Here is a 17,973-nt window from a genome sequence, read left to right as displayed (position 1 = left end):
CCATGCAAACCCATCCTCAACATGGATCAAGCTAAGCTGAAACCCATCCTCAACATGGATCAAGCTAAGCTGAAACCCATCCTCAACATGGATCAAGCTAAGCTGAAACCCATCCTCAACATGGATCAAACTAAGATGAAAGTGCAGCATAATAGCACAAGCTTTTTCACAATACACAGTAAAACATATTGCTCCTCTGCCACTGCAAGCAAACCTCTATGGCATTGGGAAGATTGTAATAAACTCACACACAAAAACAAAGCTGCCTTGATTGTCTGGAGTGCAGAGGCTCTATGCCAATGTGGCCTCTCACTGTCTCAACAGGGTCTGTTTATTATGCACCAAACTGAAGAAAACTGACTGAAACAGGCAGGGGATACCTGAACAATAAGAAACAATTGTTTTCGTTTTCTGTTGCAAAACGTTTTGCTACGGTGTGCCCTAATGAATACGACCCAGCTTTCCTGCAGTTAATCTATCTCAGGACGTATATTTGACCCTCAGGTCTTAGTGAACCCAGGACTGTGTATCTGTCTTTCAGTCTCCCTCACTTTTTGTCATCCATTCCCCTGGAGCAGGTATGGGCAACTCCAGTCCTCTGGGGCCGGAATGGTGTCACCCTTTTCACCCATACCTAGCAAACACGGCTGATTAAAGTAATTGCATTCTAAACCGAAGATCATGGGGATGGGGCAAAAGTGTGACACCAATCAGGCCCCCGAGGACTGGAGTTGCCCATACCTGACCTGGAGTCTGTTTGACTGCGGGACTCCAAGTGTAACAATCCTTCCAGTACAGTAATGTTTCATAGGCCTCACCTTGTTATACCATATTAACTATCAATGAAATAATCTTTGTAATTACCATGTAATAACAGGGTCGTAAACAAGTTCTGGAATTGTCACTACTTTTGGATTCCCTTTTTCGTATGAATTAGAATTTTTTTTTTTTTTCAAATACAAATTTCAAATACTATTTAAATGGTAAAGCAGTGGAAGATGGCCGTAACTGGGTACATGTCTGGTATTCAATCATTACTTCTATTATTACATTATAGTTACTAATAAGGCCTAAGTCATGTTAAGTGTTGCCATGATGATGTTTGTACAATCATTGAGAAGTCTACATCCCAGTTGTAACTGTGGAGGGTTCTGTTCTCTCTGCAGTCTCAATTGCAGCTACTAGCTTTGTTTGACAGGTAAAGCACTCAGAAATCCCAGTTTATATCTATTGACATGAATGCGCAGAGCTAGGTGGTAATCTCACCAGGCAGGATCAATGAGTTAGCCAGTTGACCTGGGTAAACTCAACACTGAGAAATACAGTAACAGTTGACCTGGGTAAACTCAACACTGAGAAATACAGTAACAGTTGACCTGGGTAAACTCAACACTGAGAAATACAGTAACAGTTGACCTGGGTAAACTCAACACTGAGAAATACAGTAACAGTTGACCTGGGTAAACTCAACACTGAGAAATACAGTAACAGTTGACCTGGGTAAACTCAACACTGAGAAATAGTATGAGTATGAGTCAAAAATACAATTTCTGTTTTGAGTAAGTGTTTCTAAATTGGATATACAGTATGTCCAAAATATATTATTAGACACCTAGCTCACTGGTTCTGCCTGGCGACATGACCCCTGGTGGGGACTCAGCTATGGGGATTGTTCTCTTGCCTCAGACACAAGGCATGTTATTTTCTAAACACCCTTCACAAGTTACTGTGGCAGGATATTTGTTTATGGGTGGTCACTGGTCATACCAAGTATCACTTCACAACTTCCCCAATCTTTGCCCCAAATTCCTCTCCTTACTTCCCTGAACATATCCAATGTATATTTCAAGTGTCTCTCTGGATCAGAGCCTCTACTTGTCTTATTATACAATATACAAGTTGGACTTTAAAGTCCTTGATACTCAGCCTCTTCGCTTCCCTCTAAACTCCTCACCTACATAAGTGTGTCTTTGGATCCGAATCAAGTCACACTACAAGAAACCCAAGAATACAATTCATACATATAATTTACCCGTGAGCAGTTAGTTGAAACTGTCATCACAGTTCAAGGAATAGGATCCTGGGTGCGTTAATACGGCACTTGAACCATAAGGCATTTGTTACAGTACTTGGCAGTACAATGATAAGTCACTTATGATAGGTCACTTATGATAGGTGACTTATGATAGGTAATTTATGAGAGGTCACTTATGATAGGTCACTTATAATAGGTAATTTATGATAGGTCACTTATGATAGGTCACTAAGGATACAGGGTATTCCATTGTGCTAATGTTAGATTTCTTTGGTAATATGGATGAACGGTCATATACATAGCTATTCATTATTAAGATTCATTATCAATTAAAAGTCTGGGGATATAAGTGGAGTACTTTCCACTATTTCAGTCAAGAGACGCTCCCTCTCCCCCTCACTCTCTCTCTCTCCCTCTCTTTCTCCCTCGCTCTCTCTCTCTTTCTCTCTCTTTCTCTCTCTCTCTCTCTCTCTCTCTCTCTCTCTCTCTCTCTCTCTCTCTCTCTCTCTCTCTCTCTCTCTCGCTCGGACCCTCATTCCCACTGCCGCTCTCCTCTCTTCGTCCCTTGATTCTCAACCCCCTCTCTCACACCGTATCCTCTTCCTCTTCCTCCATATCTTCCTGTTGTGGGAGGAGTCTGTAGTGGTCGAGGCCCAGCGGTAGGAAGCTAGCCCTGGGTCGGCCATCATCCTCCACCGAGGGGGCATGCTGGGAGTTGGAGTCCAGGGCGTCACTGGAGTTGCACTTGGTGTACCTCTCTCGGTCTATCTCCTGGCCCCCGAGCTCCCCCTCGGGGCCCATGGCACGGTTCTTCAGCCAGGAGTGAATGTAGCCAACAGGGACGGGCAGGGTAGCAGCCAGGATCAGCATGGCCAACATGGCCAGGGCCCAGTCTGGGTACTCCAGAGTTGTCTCTGATGCCTGGAGAGAGAGGAAGACATACACTCTTAGGGTTCCAAAAGGGTTCTTCGGCTGTTCCAATAGGATAACCCTTTCTGGTTCCAGGTAGAACCCTTTTTGGTTCCAGGTAGAACTCTTTAGGGTTCCATGTAGAACGCTCTGTGTTAAGGGGTTCTTTATGTAACTCAAAAGGGTTCTACTTGGAACCAAAAGGGTTCTACCTGGGCCAAAAAAGGTTATTCAAAGGGTTCTCCTATGGGGACAGTCAAATAACCCTTTTAGGTTTTAGATAGCACCTTTTTTTCTAAGAGTGTATAAGGGGGATGAGAGTGAAAGAGAGAGAGAAAAGAAAGAAAGCGAGAAGGAGGGAGGGAGGGAGAGAGGGAGGTATAAGAAGAGAGTGAACAAAGGTGAGTGTAATCAAGCAATTGAGAAAATAATGTACTTCAAGGAAGTTAGGAAGGAAGGTAGGTAGGAAGGTAGGAAGGTCAAAAGGAAGGAAGGAAAGGAAGCCATCCATCTAGCCAGCCAGGAACAGGGACCTGGGCCATTGTAGGGGTATCTCACCGTGGTGTGGTTCCAGGCTGTGTAGGTCGGTCGTTTGAAGACCATTCGCAGTAGACTGGCCGCCAGCAGGCCCACCATAGCAAACAGACACACGTACTTCCACAGGTACTTATACAGCACCGGGGGGCGCCATTTCAGCATGATCTCAATGTCATCCAAGAAGCTTGGGAGGAAAGGAGATGCTAGATGTGTCATCATCACAGATCCTGAATCTCAAACCAACCCCTCTGGCCTCAAGCCCACTAGACACTTGTGGAGATGTTAGAGGATTAGATAGGTGTCCACAATATGGCAACAATTCCACCCAGCCTATCAGAGGCTTGATTGTATTTCAGATATCCCTGAACCTGATTTAGCTTTGAGCCTTTTTGCAGATGTCTCAATACTATTGTGGATAATCAGGCTCCCTTCAAGAAATTAAGGGTTTAAGGTTAATCGAAAGCCTGGTACAGTCCGGATGTATCAGAAGTCATTCATAAAAGAGTTGATGCTTGGGTCAAGGCCAGGAACACAGGCTTAGGCCCGGACTGACAAGCTTTTAAGCAACTGAGGAATCATTGTGTAAGACAAATCAGAAAGGCTAAATCTTTCTCTGACGCCTGTTCATGGTTTCATGATTATCTTAGTGACAGAACTCAGGCCATCATGATTGATGGGGTTAAGTCTGAACGTCTTGAAGTACATAAAGGTGTACCACAGGGGTCGATTTTGCAACCTGTTCTCTTCACTATTTATATAAACACCATTGGTCAATCTGTAGAAAAATGTTAACTTAATCTATATGAAGATGATACTATTATGTATGCTACTGCCCCGACTGTTGATCTGGCTGTGTCACTACTAAAATCGGATTTTATAGTTATGCAGGAATCCCTTGCTGATTTAAGACTAATACGGGCAAAACTAAATACATGTTGTTTTTAAACACTCGTAAAAATGTTTCAGATGAACTACGTTCACTCATTACATGGTTCTCAAATCGAACGCGTTCCCCCATATAAATACTTAGGCATTTAGATTGATATGGATTTGAAGTTTAAAAAACATATCGATGAGCTGGTAAAGAAGCTGGTTAAAGTAGGCTTTTGCTACAGAAACAGATCGTGCCTTTCTCTAAGCAGTAGGAAGGAGAATATTCAATCAACATTTTTAGCTGTTCTTGATTATAGTGATATTATTTATCAAAGTGCAGCTGCAACTACTGTTAAACCTTTGGATGCCATCTACCATAGTGCCCTTCGTTTTGTCACAGGTGACAGTTTTTTATACTCATCACTGCATCCTGTATCAAAAGGTTGGCTGGAGTTTGCTAAAGACCCGTAGATCTCTACATTACTCCCTTTTTGTTTACAAGTCCCTACTTCATAAACTTTCGTCTTATTTAACTTTGCTGTTGAAGTATAGACACCTGAGTTGTATTATATTGGGCACATTTGTAAAAGAGATGTAGGTCTCAATATGTCTTCCCTGTTAAAACAAAGCTTGAATAGAAAAATAAACACAAAAGGTTGAAAATCTACAGGTTAGGACAAGAGGATTCTAATATCCCATATGTATTTGCATAAATGCGGAAAAATTCTAAACAATGGGACTAGCAATGCGAGCGAAAACGACTGGAAGTGAATGTTAGCATTGCAGGAAGTTCACCATCAAAGTGGAAAATAAATACAATCGTAGTAAGTTTCAGCTAACTACTCAGCAAACACATAACTATTTTACTCTCATTCTATTCATTTAAATGTTTTTAACATTATCTACATCCACTTTATTAGTTGATTTCCTGACCGCTGGTCACGTTTACAATGCTAATCCTGTATCTGTACCGTTTACAATGCTAATCCTGTATCTGTACCGTTTACAATGCTAATCCTGTATCTGTACCGTTTACAATGCTAATCCTGTATCTGTACCGTTTACAATGCTAATCCTGTATCTGTACCGTTTACAATGCTAATCCTGTATCTGTACCGTTTACAATGCTAATCCTGTATCTGTACCGTTTACAATGCTAATCCTGTATCTGTACCGTTTACAATGCTAATCCTGTATCTGTACCGTTTACAATGCTAATCCTGTATCTGTACCGTTTACAATGCTAATCCTGTATCTGTACCGTTTACAATGCTAATCCTGTATCTGTACCGTTTACAATGCTAATCCTGTATCTGTACCGTTTACAATGCTAATCCTGTATCTGTACCGTTTACAATGCTAATCCTGTATCTGTACCGTTTACAATGCTAATCCTGTATCTGTACCGTTTACAATGCTAATCCTGTATCTGTACCGTTTACAATGCTAATCCTGTATCTGTACCGTTTACAATGCTAATCCTGTATCTGTACCGTTTACAATGCTAATCCTGTATCTGTACCGTTTACAATGCTAATCCTGTATCTGTACCGTTTACAATGCTAATCCTGTATCTGTACCGTTTACAATGCTAATCCTGTATCTGTACCGTTTACAATGCTAATCCTGTATCTGTACCGTTTACAATGCTAATCCTGTATCTGTACCGTTTACAATGCTAATCCTGTATCTGTACCGTTTACAATGCTAATCCTGTATCTGTACCGTTTACAATGCTAATCCTGTATCTGTACCGTTTACAATGCTAATCCTGTATCTGTACCGTTTACAATGCTAATCCTGTATCTGTACCGTTTACAATGCTAATCCTGTATCTGTACCGTTTACAATGCTAATCCTGTATCTGTACCGTTTACAATGCTAATCCTGTATCTGTACCGTTTACAATGCTAATCCTGTATCTGTACCGTTTACAATGCTAATCCTGTATCTGTACCGTTTACAATGCTAATCCTGTATCTGTACCGTTTACAATGCTAATCCTGTATCTGTACCGTTTACAATGCTAATCCTGTATCTGTACCGTTTACAATGCTAATCCTGTATCTGTACCGTTTACAATGCTAATCCTGTATCTGTACCGTTTACAATGCTAATCCTGTATCTGTACCGTTTACAATGCTAATCCTGTATCTGTACCGTTTACAATGCTAATCCTGTATCTGTACCGTTTACAATGCTAATCCTGTATCTGTACCGTTTACAATGCTAATCCTGTATCTGTACCGTTTACAATGCTAATCCTGTATCTGTACCGTTTACAATGCTAATCCTGTATCTGTACCGTTTACAATGCTAATCCTGTATCTTTACCGTTTACAATGCTAATCCTGTATCTGTACCGTTTACAATGCTAATCCTGTATCTGTACCGTTTACAATGCTAATCCTGTATCTGTACCTGCTAATATTTGTATCATAGAAAAGAAAACATGAATAAATTATTCAAAGAAAGGAGTACTGTACATCATTGGTATTATACTAATACATTGGTATTGGCAAACCCGTTTGGACGCCTTACCGGTCAGCTCCGTACACCCAGGCCACAGCGAACGTCTCAAAGACCACCACGATGATCAGGGGCATTGTGGCAGAGTAGTCGTCGAACATCGTAACAAAGTAGTTCCCAGAGCGCTGGGTAAACAAAAGTCCGATCACAAAGCCCAGAACACAGCTGCACACTGAACCATAATGACAAAGAACACAGCTACTTAGTGACTCACTGAACCATAATGACAAAGAACACAGTTATTTAGTGACTCACTGAACCATAATGACAAAGAACACAGCTATTTAGTGACACACTGAACCATAATGATAAAGAACACAGCTATTTAGTGACTCACTGAACCATAATGACAAAGAACACAGCTATTTTGTGACTCAGTGAACCATAATGACAAATAACACAGCTATTTAGTGACTCACTGAACCATAATGACAAAGAACACAGCTATTTAGTGACACACTGAACCATAATGACAAAGAACACAGCTACTTAGTGACTCACAGAACCATAATGACAAAGAACACAGCTATTTAGTGACTCACTGAACCATAATTACAAAGAACACAGCTATTTAGTGACTCACTGAACCATAATGACAAAGAACACAGCTATTTAGTGACACACTAAACCATAATGACAAAGAACACAGCTCTTTAGTGACTCACTGAACCATAATGACAAAGAACACAGCTATTTAGTGACTCACTGAACCATAATGACAAAGAACACAGCTATTTAGTGACTCACTGAACCATAATGACAAAGAACACAGCTATTTAGTGACACACTAAACCATAATGACAAAGAACACAGCTCTTTAGTCACTCACTGAACCATAATGACAAAGAACACAGCTATTTAGTGACTCACTGAACCATAATGACAAAGAACACAGCTATTTAGTGACTCACTGAACCATAATAACAAAGAACACAGCTATTTAGTGACACACTGAACCATAATGACAAAGAACACAGCTATTTAGTGACTCACTGAACCATAATGACAAAGAACACAGCTATTTAGTGACACACTAAACCATAATGACAAAGAACACTGCTCTTTAGTCACTCACTGAAACATAATGACAAAGAACACAGCTATTTAGTGACTCACTGAACCATAATAACAAAGAACACAGCTATTTAGTGACACACTGAACCATAATGACAAAGAACACAGCTATTTAGTGACTCACTGAACCATAATGACAAAGAACACAGCTATTTAGTGACTTCCTGAAACATAATGACAAAGAACACAGCTATTTAGTGACTCACTGAACCATAATGACATTTACATTTACATTTTAGTCATTTAGCAGACGCTCTTATCCAGAGCGACTTAGCTATTTAGTGACTTCCTGAAACATAATGACAAAGAACACAGCTATTTAGTGACTCACTGAACCATAATGACAAAGAACACAACTATTTAGTGACTCACTGAACCATATTGACAAAGAACCCAGCTATTTAGGTGTATTTGTGCATTCGTGTGTGTGAATGTTTGTGTATTACCAGTGAGCATGGTCCTGTGGCGTCCCAGCAGGCTGAAGTTGTCCATGAGGGGGGTGAGGATTCCCTGCATGGTGCCGAACATGGTGCTCATGCCCAGGTTGAGCAGCATGAGGAAGAAGAGCGTGGACCAGAAGGGGCTGGCAGGGAACTGGGCCATGGCCTCTGTGAAGGCAATGAACGCCAGGCCCGTCCCTTCCACACCCTGGGGGTCAGAGAGAGAGGGACAAGAGGGACAAACACTTTATTCTATGTGGAGTATGTTGATATTTGTAACCTGTATTCTTTGTCGAGTATGTTTAAGCAATAAGGCTCGAGGAGGTTTGATATATGGCCAATATACGTGAAAGGGCTGTTCTTAAATACGACACAACGTGGAGTGCCTGGACACAGCCCTTAGCCGTGGTATATTGGCCATATACCACAAACCCCCGAGGTGCCTTGCTATTATAAACTGGTTACCAATGTAACTAGAGCAGTAAAAATAAATGTTTTTTCATACCCGTGGTATACGGTCTGATATACCATGGTTGTCAGCCAATCAGCATTCAGGGCTTGAACCACCCAGTTTATAATGATATTTGTAACCTGCCTTTCTTAATAAAGTACTGAAATTAAGAGGGTTTGAGCGAGATATGTGTTAGAGAGGGGGGGTTACAATGGAATAGAGAAAAGGAGAGAGGGAGGGAGGGAGGGAGGGAGGGAGGGAGAGAGAGAGGAGGGAGGGAGGGAGGGAGGGAGAGTAGGGAGGGAGGGAGGGAGAGTAGGAGAGAGAGAGAGAGAGAGAGAGAGAGAGAGAGAGAGAGAGAGAGAGAGAGAGAGAGAGAGAGAGAGAGAGAGAGAGAGAGAGAGAGGGAGGGAGAGAGAGAAGGAGGGAGGAAGGAGGGAGTGAGAGAGGGATGAGGGGGGGCAAGGTGTTAACAGGAGGTTGTAAGGGGTGAAGAAAGAGAGGGAATTCAATGTAGGGGAAACAGTTAGAGGGAGGTAAAGACAGCCCCTTATAAATAACTTAATATAAAATACAAAGGACTCCTTTCTCCATTCTCTCTGAAAACAGGATTTGAACCACAAGCCCCCTAAAACCTAATCTGACCATCACCTTGCTCATCTCCTCATCCAGGTCACAGTCGGTGATGTTTGTCCCCACCTGGGAGCCGTAGTGATGGTACCACTCTCTGTATTCAGGTATGGTGACGGAGGCAGGATCAGACATGTTGAACCACGGCCACCAGTGATGGTTGGTTCCATGTGTGGCCATGTCGTTTAACAGCCCCAGATTTCTGAAGGGTTGGAGGTGACGTAGCGTGAGCTTAGAATTGTAAGGTTCCTTCTGCAAAAAGTTGATTCTGAGATAATTGGCTTTAAAGTTACCAACCCTTATTGTTTTGAATGGTGTGAGCAATTTTTATCTCACATCCTTATTAACTTAACAACATGAGCTGGGGTATTTAGAGTACTACAGTGGCTTGCGAAAGCGTTCACCCCCCTTGGCATTTTTCCTATTTTGTTGCCTTACAACCTGGAATTAAAATGGATTTTGGGGGGGTTTGTATCATTTGATTTACACAACATGCCTACCACTTTGAAGATGCAATATATTTTTTATTGTGAAACAAACAAGAAATAAGACAAAAAAACAGAAAACTTGAGCATGCATAACTATTCACCCCCCCAAGTCAATACTTTGTAGAGCCACCTTTTGCAGCAATTACAACTCTCTTGGGGTATGTCTGTATAAGCTTGGCACATCTAGCCACTGGGATTTTTGCCCATTCTTCAAGGCAAAACTGCTCCAGCTCCTTCAAGTTAGATGGGTTCCACTGGTGTACAGCAATCTTTAAGTCATACCACAGATTCTGGCTTTGACTAGGCCATTCCAAGACATGTAAATGTTTCCCCTTAAACCACTCAAGTGTTGCTTTAGCAGTATGCTTAGGGTCATTGTCCTGCTGGAAGGTGAACCTCCGTCCCAGTCTCAAATCTCTGGAAGGCTGAAACAGGTTTTCCTCAAGAACTTCCCTGTATTTAGCGCCATCCATCATTCCTTCAATTCTGATCAGTTTCCCAGTCCCTGCCAATGAAAAACATCCCCACAGCATGATGCTGCCACCACCATGCTTCACTGTGGGAATGGTGTTCTCGGGGTGATGAAAGGTGTTTGCTTATTATTTTCTTTAAGCAATGGCTTTTTTCTGGCCACTCTTCCGTAAAGCCCAGCTCTGTGGAGAGTACGGCTTAAAGTGGTCCTATGGACAGATACTCCAATCTCCGCTGTAGAGCTTTGCAGCTCCTTCAGGGTTATCTTTGGTCTCTTTGTTGCCTCTTTGATTAATGCCCTCCTTGCCTTGTCCGTGAGTTTTGGTGGGCGGTCCTCTCATGGCAGGTTTGTTGTGGTGCCATATTCTTTCCATTTTTTAATAATGGATTTAATGGTGCTCCGTGGGATGTTCAACATTTTGGATATTTTTTTATAACCCAACCCTGATCTGTACTTTTCCACAACGTTGTCCCTGACCTGTTTGGAGAGCTCCTTGGTCTTCATGGTGCCGCTTGCTTGGTGGTGCCCCTTGCTTAGTGGTGTTGCAGACTCTGGGGCCTTTCAGAACAGGTGTATATATACTGAGATCATGTGACAGTTCATGTGACACTTAGATTGCACACAAGTGGACTTTATTTAACTAATTATGTGACTTCTGAAGGTAATTGGTTGCACCAGATCTTATTTAGGGGCTTCATAGCAAAGGGGTTGAATACATATGCACGCACCACCTTTCCGTTATTTATTTTTTTGAATTTTTTGAAACAAGTAATTTTTTTCCATGACATGAAATCCAAATAAAAATCCATTTAAATTACAGGTTGTAATGCAACAAAATAGGAAAAACGCCAAGGGGGTTGAATACTTTTGCAAGGCACTGTATATAGGTAGAGAACATTGAACAGAACAAGCCTATGTCAATAACTCAATTTGGGCAAAATTGCAGATAGAACATTATAATTCCAAGCTCTCAATATCGCAATTCCCTTCAGGTACATTGGTAACATTTTATTTGAAGGTATGCTTACACTCTTAGAAAAAAAGGTTCCAAAAAGGTTATTTGGCTGGACCCATAGGAGAACCCTTTTTGGTTCTAGGTAGAACCCCTTTTTTGGTTCCAGGTAGATCACTTTTGGGTTCCATGTAGAACCCTCTGCAGAAAGGCTTCTAAATGGAAACCTAAAAGGTTATTTCTACCTGGAACCAAAAGGGTTCTACCTGCAACCAAATATAGTTATTCAAAGGGTTCTCCTATGGGGACAGCTGAAGAACCCTTTAAGGTTCTAGATAGCAACTTTTTTTCTAAGAGTGTACATATGGACATGTCTTTCATATGTCTCCATAATAATGCCATGATTTATAAAGGGATAGTTTATCCAAAATTACAAAATTACATATTGCTTTCATTAACCTGTAAACAGTCTATGGACAATGCAAGACAGCAATCCATGTTTTGGTTTTGTTTACATGGCCACTGTCTCCAAATGCCATTTTTATTAGCATTTTTCACACTTCATATCCAAATCATGTTAAAGTAACTTCATTGAGGTACACCAGAGTTTCCCAACTCTGGTCCTCCAGTACCCCCAACAGAACATATTGTTATTGTGGCCCTGGACATGCACACCTGATTCTACTTGTCAATAATCATTAAACAAGTTGAATTAGGGGTTTCTGTCCAGGGCTACAACAAACATGTGTTCTGTTTGGGGTACTGGAGGAACGGAGTTGGGAAACACTGACCTACACAATCAGACAGTTTAGGATGATCTGGACACGACGCATGAAAAATGCTAATACAGGAGATATAGACTTGCATTGGTTTTGTGCCACAAATGCTGAAATATAACAAAACCGTTTGACATAGAAACAACAGATTTTCGGCGGGATTCTTAAAATAATGTTGATTAATTATGAAATGATGAAAAATATTAATAACATTCCACCCATGAGGCCACTAGGTCATTTGACTGCAGGAAAGGGCAACGGAAAGCAACATGTGATTTTGTAAATTGGGTGAATTATCCCTTTAAAGAAAGGAGATTCAACACTATTGAGATGCCAACGCAAACACATTTTAAATTAGTGAAGTAAGTTATCCCTTTAAACTGGGCTGAAACCTTCCCCAGCATGAGTCAAGGAGTGTTACATCAACAGAAACATGAGACGTGCAGCAGATATTACACATAACTTCTCAGTTACATGATCTACAAACAGTCTCTCTCTCTCTCTCTCGCTCTCTCTCTCTCTCTCTCTCTCTCTCTCACTCACTGTTTCTCACGGTCTTTCTCTCTCGTTCTCTCTCTTTCTCTCTCAATCACGTTGTCTCTCAATCTCTCTCTCACTTTCACTGTCTCTCTCTTACTCACACACACACCATCCCCCCTTGACTCCATACTTACTGGGTGACGCAGTTCAGGGCAATGTTCTTGGCCCTGAAGCCCAGCACTACGAACACCACCAGTGATGCGAGCACAGAGGTCATGAAGTTGATGCAAGAGACCATGAGCGCGTCGCGGTGGCAGTTGTTGTGGATGGGGTTGTAGGAAGAGTAAGCGATCACAGAGCCGTAGCCCAGGCCGAGGGCAAAGAACACCTGTGTGGCTGCCTGACGCCACACCTGCACCTCAGCCCAAATTTCTATCTGAGACAGAGACAGAGAGAGAGAGAGAGAGCGAGAGAGAGAGCGAGAGAGAGAGAAAGAGAGAGAGAGAGAGAGAAGAGAGAGAGAGATAGAGAGATAGAGAGAGAGAGAGAGAGAGAGAGAGAGAGAGAGAGATACAGCATGAGACTGAATTCTATTCTATTTCTTTCTGTCAATTCAGGAAGTGAATTGAAATTCTGGTCCTCTCTGGTCCTCTTCTCCAGAGTGCTTAATTCTTGTTTTTGTTGTTTTAAAGTGTCTTTGTACATCTTGGAGATTCTACTTGTAATTAAAAGCGCTATATGAATTAAATCTATTATAATAATAATTATTATTATTATTGTACTTACTTTAGGGTAGAACATGTAGGCGATTCCCTCCATGGCTCCATCCAGCATCAAGCCTCTGATGAGGAAAATGAACAGCACAGCATAGGGGAAGACTGAGGAGAAATACATCACCTATGGAGAAGAGAATTACAATTCAAATTTAGGAACCCATTAGACCTTTTCATCTAGATTCTAAAATAATGTCTATGGATTTGGGAGGGTTTTTTATTTCTCTAGCCACATTCCTCAGCTGTATACTGGGAGAATCTCAGAATGTATCTTTAACTTTACCTATAGGGAGATATAGGGCTGGGTTCATGGACACAGACTAAGTACCATAAGACTTATATTGGATTAAATCAATATTCATGAAATTACATTCTACATTCTCTTTTAAAAACTATACATAAAAATAAAAAAACATTTAACAAGACTAGGCCAATGAAAGAGGACATAGGCATAACATTGAACAATTTAAATGTAACATTTAAAAACACTTTGCTTTTGCCTACAACAGAATTCAGCCGCTTTCTTTCACAGCTAGCGTGTTAACTACTAGCCTACCAGAATCATGGTTAGTGGTGGCCGGGGGCAACACTACTTAGGGTCAAGGAGGGTGGTGACTCCTTATATTGTTTGTAACATGCTATATGTTGTGAAAAAGATGAACTGAGAGCGTCCTTACCTTGGCAGAGGACTTGATGCCTTTGATCATGGCTAGACAGACGATGGCCCAGGCAGCCAGCAGACAGCCTGTCATGATGGGGTTAAACTCACCAGACTCATTGATGGAGTCTGTGATGTCTAGAGCCTTCCGGAACCAGAAGTATGAGGTAGGGGAGCTACCTGAGCATTCCTTTACTGACAGACAGAGAGAGAGAGAGAGCGGGAGGGAGGGAGAGCGGGAGGGAGGGAGGAAGGAAGGAAGGCAGGAAGGAAGGAAGGAAGGAAGGAAGGAAGGAAGGAAGGAAGGAAGGAAGGAAGGAAAGAAGGAAGGAAGGAAGGAAGGAAGGAAGGAAGGAAGGAAGGAAGGAAGGAAGGAAGGAAGGAAGGAAGGAAGGAAGGAAGGAAGGAAGGAAGGAAGGAAGGAAGGAAGGGAGAGAGAGAGAGAGAGAGAGAGAGAGAGAGAGAGAGAGAGAGAGAGAGAGAGAGAGAGAGAGAGAGAGACACAGAGAGAGAGACAGAGACAGAGAGAGAGACAGAGACAGAGACAGAGAGAGAGAGAGAGAGAGAGAGAGACAGAGACAGAGAGAGAGAGAGAGAGAGAGAGAGAGAGAGAGAGAGAGAGAGGGAGGGAGATTTATAGAGTTTACATACACAAACCCTGCTCTTGTAGAATACAATGTGTCCATTAGACATCTAAACACAAAAATAAGGAGAAGCATGATATGTACCCTACCCTACCCAACACAGCACACACACACACACACACACACACACACACACACACACACACACACACACACACACACACACACACACACACACACACACACACACACACACACAGTTTTGTACTAACCTTGTGGGACAAAATACTATACTACACACACACAGAGCTAGTGAATACCAGTGTTATTGGTGGTCATGTCGATGGGACACTGCTCCCAGGGTAGAGGATACTGGAAGGAGTTGCCCATGTAGAAGAGACTCCATGCGATGATGACATTGTAGTAGAGAGCCACAAAGAAACACACCTGAGGAAGGAAGCCAAGGGTTAATGCAGTTTTTAACACATGCTAGCTGCACCTGTAGACTTCCATTCATTGCGTTAGTTGGCAATGGCTCGCAAAACTACATTCAACTTCCTTCAAACTGCACGCAGGGACATCAAATCATAAACTCCTATGACTCTGGGTAAGTAATTGCCAAAATATCGCACTATCCCTTTAAATATTGTTATAGCAGCTCCCTGAGAGCAACACTGAAAGAATGAGTATGAATAGGGTGCCAATGTTAACCAATAGGGTGTCAGTGTTAACCAATAGGGTGTCAGTGTTAACCAATAGGGTGTCAGTGTTAACCAATAGGGTGTCAGTATTAACCAATAGGGTGTCAGTGTTAACCAATAGGGTGTCAGTGTTTACCAATAGGGTGTCAGTGTTAACCAATAGGGTGTCAGTGTTAACCATTAGGGTGTCAGTATATACATACGTAATACCAACACAGGGGAGAGAGGAGTGTGCAACTACTTCTCTTACATTACAGAGAGATCGTTCCCCTAACCACACACACACACACACACACGCACAAACCTCTAGCCTTCTCGAGCCACACAGGTGTCCGAGTCAGTTTGTTTTGTATCTCTGTTTACCAGACATAAGGTGAATAAATAGGAAGTGTTGATAACGGAGTGAACATTGATAACGGAGTGAACTCTCACTCTAACTATGCTGTTTATAAGACCTCCTGCTGTTTATAAGACAGCTAGACTACACCAGTCTATCTCTGCAAGGTGTTCTGCTGTTCTTCTTTGCCTCAGGGCTTAATGTCAGGTTCCAAACACGTCCACAGTCATTGGCGCAGGACCTGTTAACAACACTAAGAGACATATTTACACTGTTGACTGATTTTCCTGGATAAGTGATCCATACAAAATGTCCTGCTCTGGGAGAATTCTTTTGGGGCATTACTATGCTGTTTCTGTAGTATTTTTGTTTCCCACTACAAACTTATGGTTCTTATGGTTACTTCATTGAACTTCATTCAAATATGCATTCTACATGCATGGAGCTGTTTTTGACTTATCCTGGAAATCCAGTGAATGCCTTCACCACAGATCTATAGCCTCAACATTAGGCCTTAACCGTCACCCTAGTGACAATGTTTGGCTCCCAAAACATTTCTGTCAGGCCAGGGAACAGCCTATGTTCTCTGACCTGGATTTGTCCAGTGTTTTAATTCCTTAGAACGTTCCTTTTGAAAACATTCTAGGAACAGTCTAGCAACATTGTGACAAATCAAGAGGCATGGCGGGAGGTTCCTTGGATGTTGAATAATGACATGAAGTCAACATTTTCCTTTGGACATCGTCCAAATGTTTCTCATGACAAGCAGAATAAATAAATAACATTTTCTTTCACCACAACCAAACAACCGAATGGTAACCAAATGAAAGCAGTCCCAACCAAACAACCGAATGGTAACCAAATGAAAGCAGTCCCAACCAACAACCGAATGGTAACCAAATGAAAGCAGTCCCAACCAAACAACCGAATGGTAACCAAATGAAAGCAGTCCCAACCAAACAACCGAATGGTAACCAAATGAAAGCAGTCCAACCAAACAACCGAATGGTAACCAAATGAAAGCAGTCCCAACCAAACAACCGAATGGTAACCAAATGAAAGCAGTCCCAACCAAACAACCGAATGGTAACCAAATGAAAGCAGTCCCAACCAAACAACCGAATGGTAACCAAATGAAAGCAGTCCCAACCAAACAACCGAATGGTAACCAAATGAAAGCAGTCTCTTGTGTGTGGTGGGAATGTGTGATGTTAGTTAATTGAGAAACTAGTCCCTGTATGCGTCCCAAATGGCACCCTATTCCCTATAAAGTGCAGCACTACTTTTGACCAGGTCCTATTGGGGCTCTGCTGCTCTGGTTGAAAGTAGTGAACTACAGATCTGCTGCCTTCATTTCATCACTCTGTTGTTGCAGATCATTTTCCTGCACAGCAGGAAATGTTAATTTTAGTGTAGTCAAGGTTTAAAAAGGCTTCTAAGGTTTGTAATTTCCACTTTAACATTTCAGACTTGATTTTCCCTACAAAAATGTCCATTCATTAAAAATCTACATAATAATTGACATTTCTTGTTGCTGCAGGATTATTTTCCTGCTGTGAGAATCAGGCTCAAATTAAGATCATTCATCTGTACATCCTGTAGGAAATAGGGTGCCATTTGGGACCCAACCCCTGTTGTGCTCACCATGCAGCTAGAGTAGCCGATACCGGCCAGCTTGGGGGGAGATGTGCTTCCACACACCGATGCTGCCCTGACGGATACACTGGCCCGCAGCCAGCTCCATGAAGAACAGGGGGAACCCCCACCACCACAACAGCATGACATAGAGCACCATGAACGCGCCTGTTAAGAGATAGAGAGAAGAAGGCAGAGAGTTAAAGGGGAAATCTGCAGTTCACTGTTTCGGTAAACAGCTGAGGGATGGGGTTGGAGAAATGTAGGCCTGTTGTAAGGCAGGTCCTCACCAGACATCACCGGCAACAACGTCGCCAATGGCACAACCCCAACGTCGCTGGACCAGACAGGACTGGCAAAAAGTGCTCTTCACTGACGAGTCACGGTTTTGTCTCACCAGAGGTGATGGTCGGATTCGCGTTTATCGTCGAAGGAATGAGCGTTACACTGAGGCCTGTACTCTGGAGCGGGATCAATTTGGAGGTGGAGGGTCCGTCATGGTCTGGGGCGGTGTGTCACAGCATCATCGGACTGAGCTTGTTGTCATTGCAGGCAATCTCAACGCTGTGCGTTACAGGGAAGACATCCTCCTCCCTCATGTGGTACCCTTCCTGCAGGCTCATCCTGACATGACCCTCC

General features: G+C 42.3%; 1 pseudogene across 1 annotated transcript in view; it reads right to left on the bottom strand.

Annotated features, from left to right (window-relative positions):
* Positions 1-2,009: 2,009 nt before the first annotated feature.
* LOC311103254 (sodium-dependent neutral amino acid transporter B(0)AT2-like) overlaps positions 2,010-17,973 on the bottom strand; it is a 19,561-nt pseudogene continuing 3,597 nt past the window's right edge. The window contains exons 2-11 of the transcript in view: positions 17,344-17,502; positions 14,982-15,108; positions 14,097-14,272; positions 13,433-13,543; positions 12,841-13,082; positions 9,500-9,680; positions 8,404-8,605; positions 6,896-7,055; positions 3,503-3,665; positions 2,010-2,956 (exon numbers count right to left, since the gene is read on the bottom strand). The product of the transcript in view is annotated as a sodium-dependent neutral amino acid transporter B(0)AT2-like (transcript). The remainder of the gene's footprint in view (positions 2,957-3,502; positions 3,666-6,895; positions 7,056-8,403; positions 8,606-9,499; positions 9,681-12,840; positions 13,083-13,432; positions 13,544-14,096; positions 14,273-14,981; positions 15,109-17,343; positions 17,503-17,973) is intronic.

The sequence above is a fragment of the Coregonus lavaretus genome (genome assembly GCF_964263955.1).
Source record: "Coregonus lavaretus genome assembly, chromosome: 28".
Taxonomy (NCBI): domain Eukaryota; kingdom Metazoa; phylum Chordata; class Actinopteri; order Salmoniformes; family Salmonidae; genus Coregonus; species Coregonus lavaretus.
This window is presented reverse-complemented; position numbering and strand designations above follow the sequence as displayed.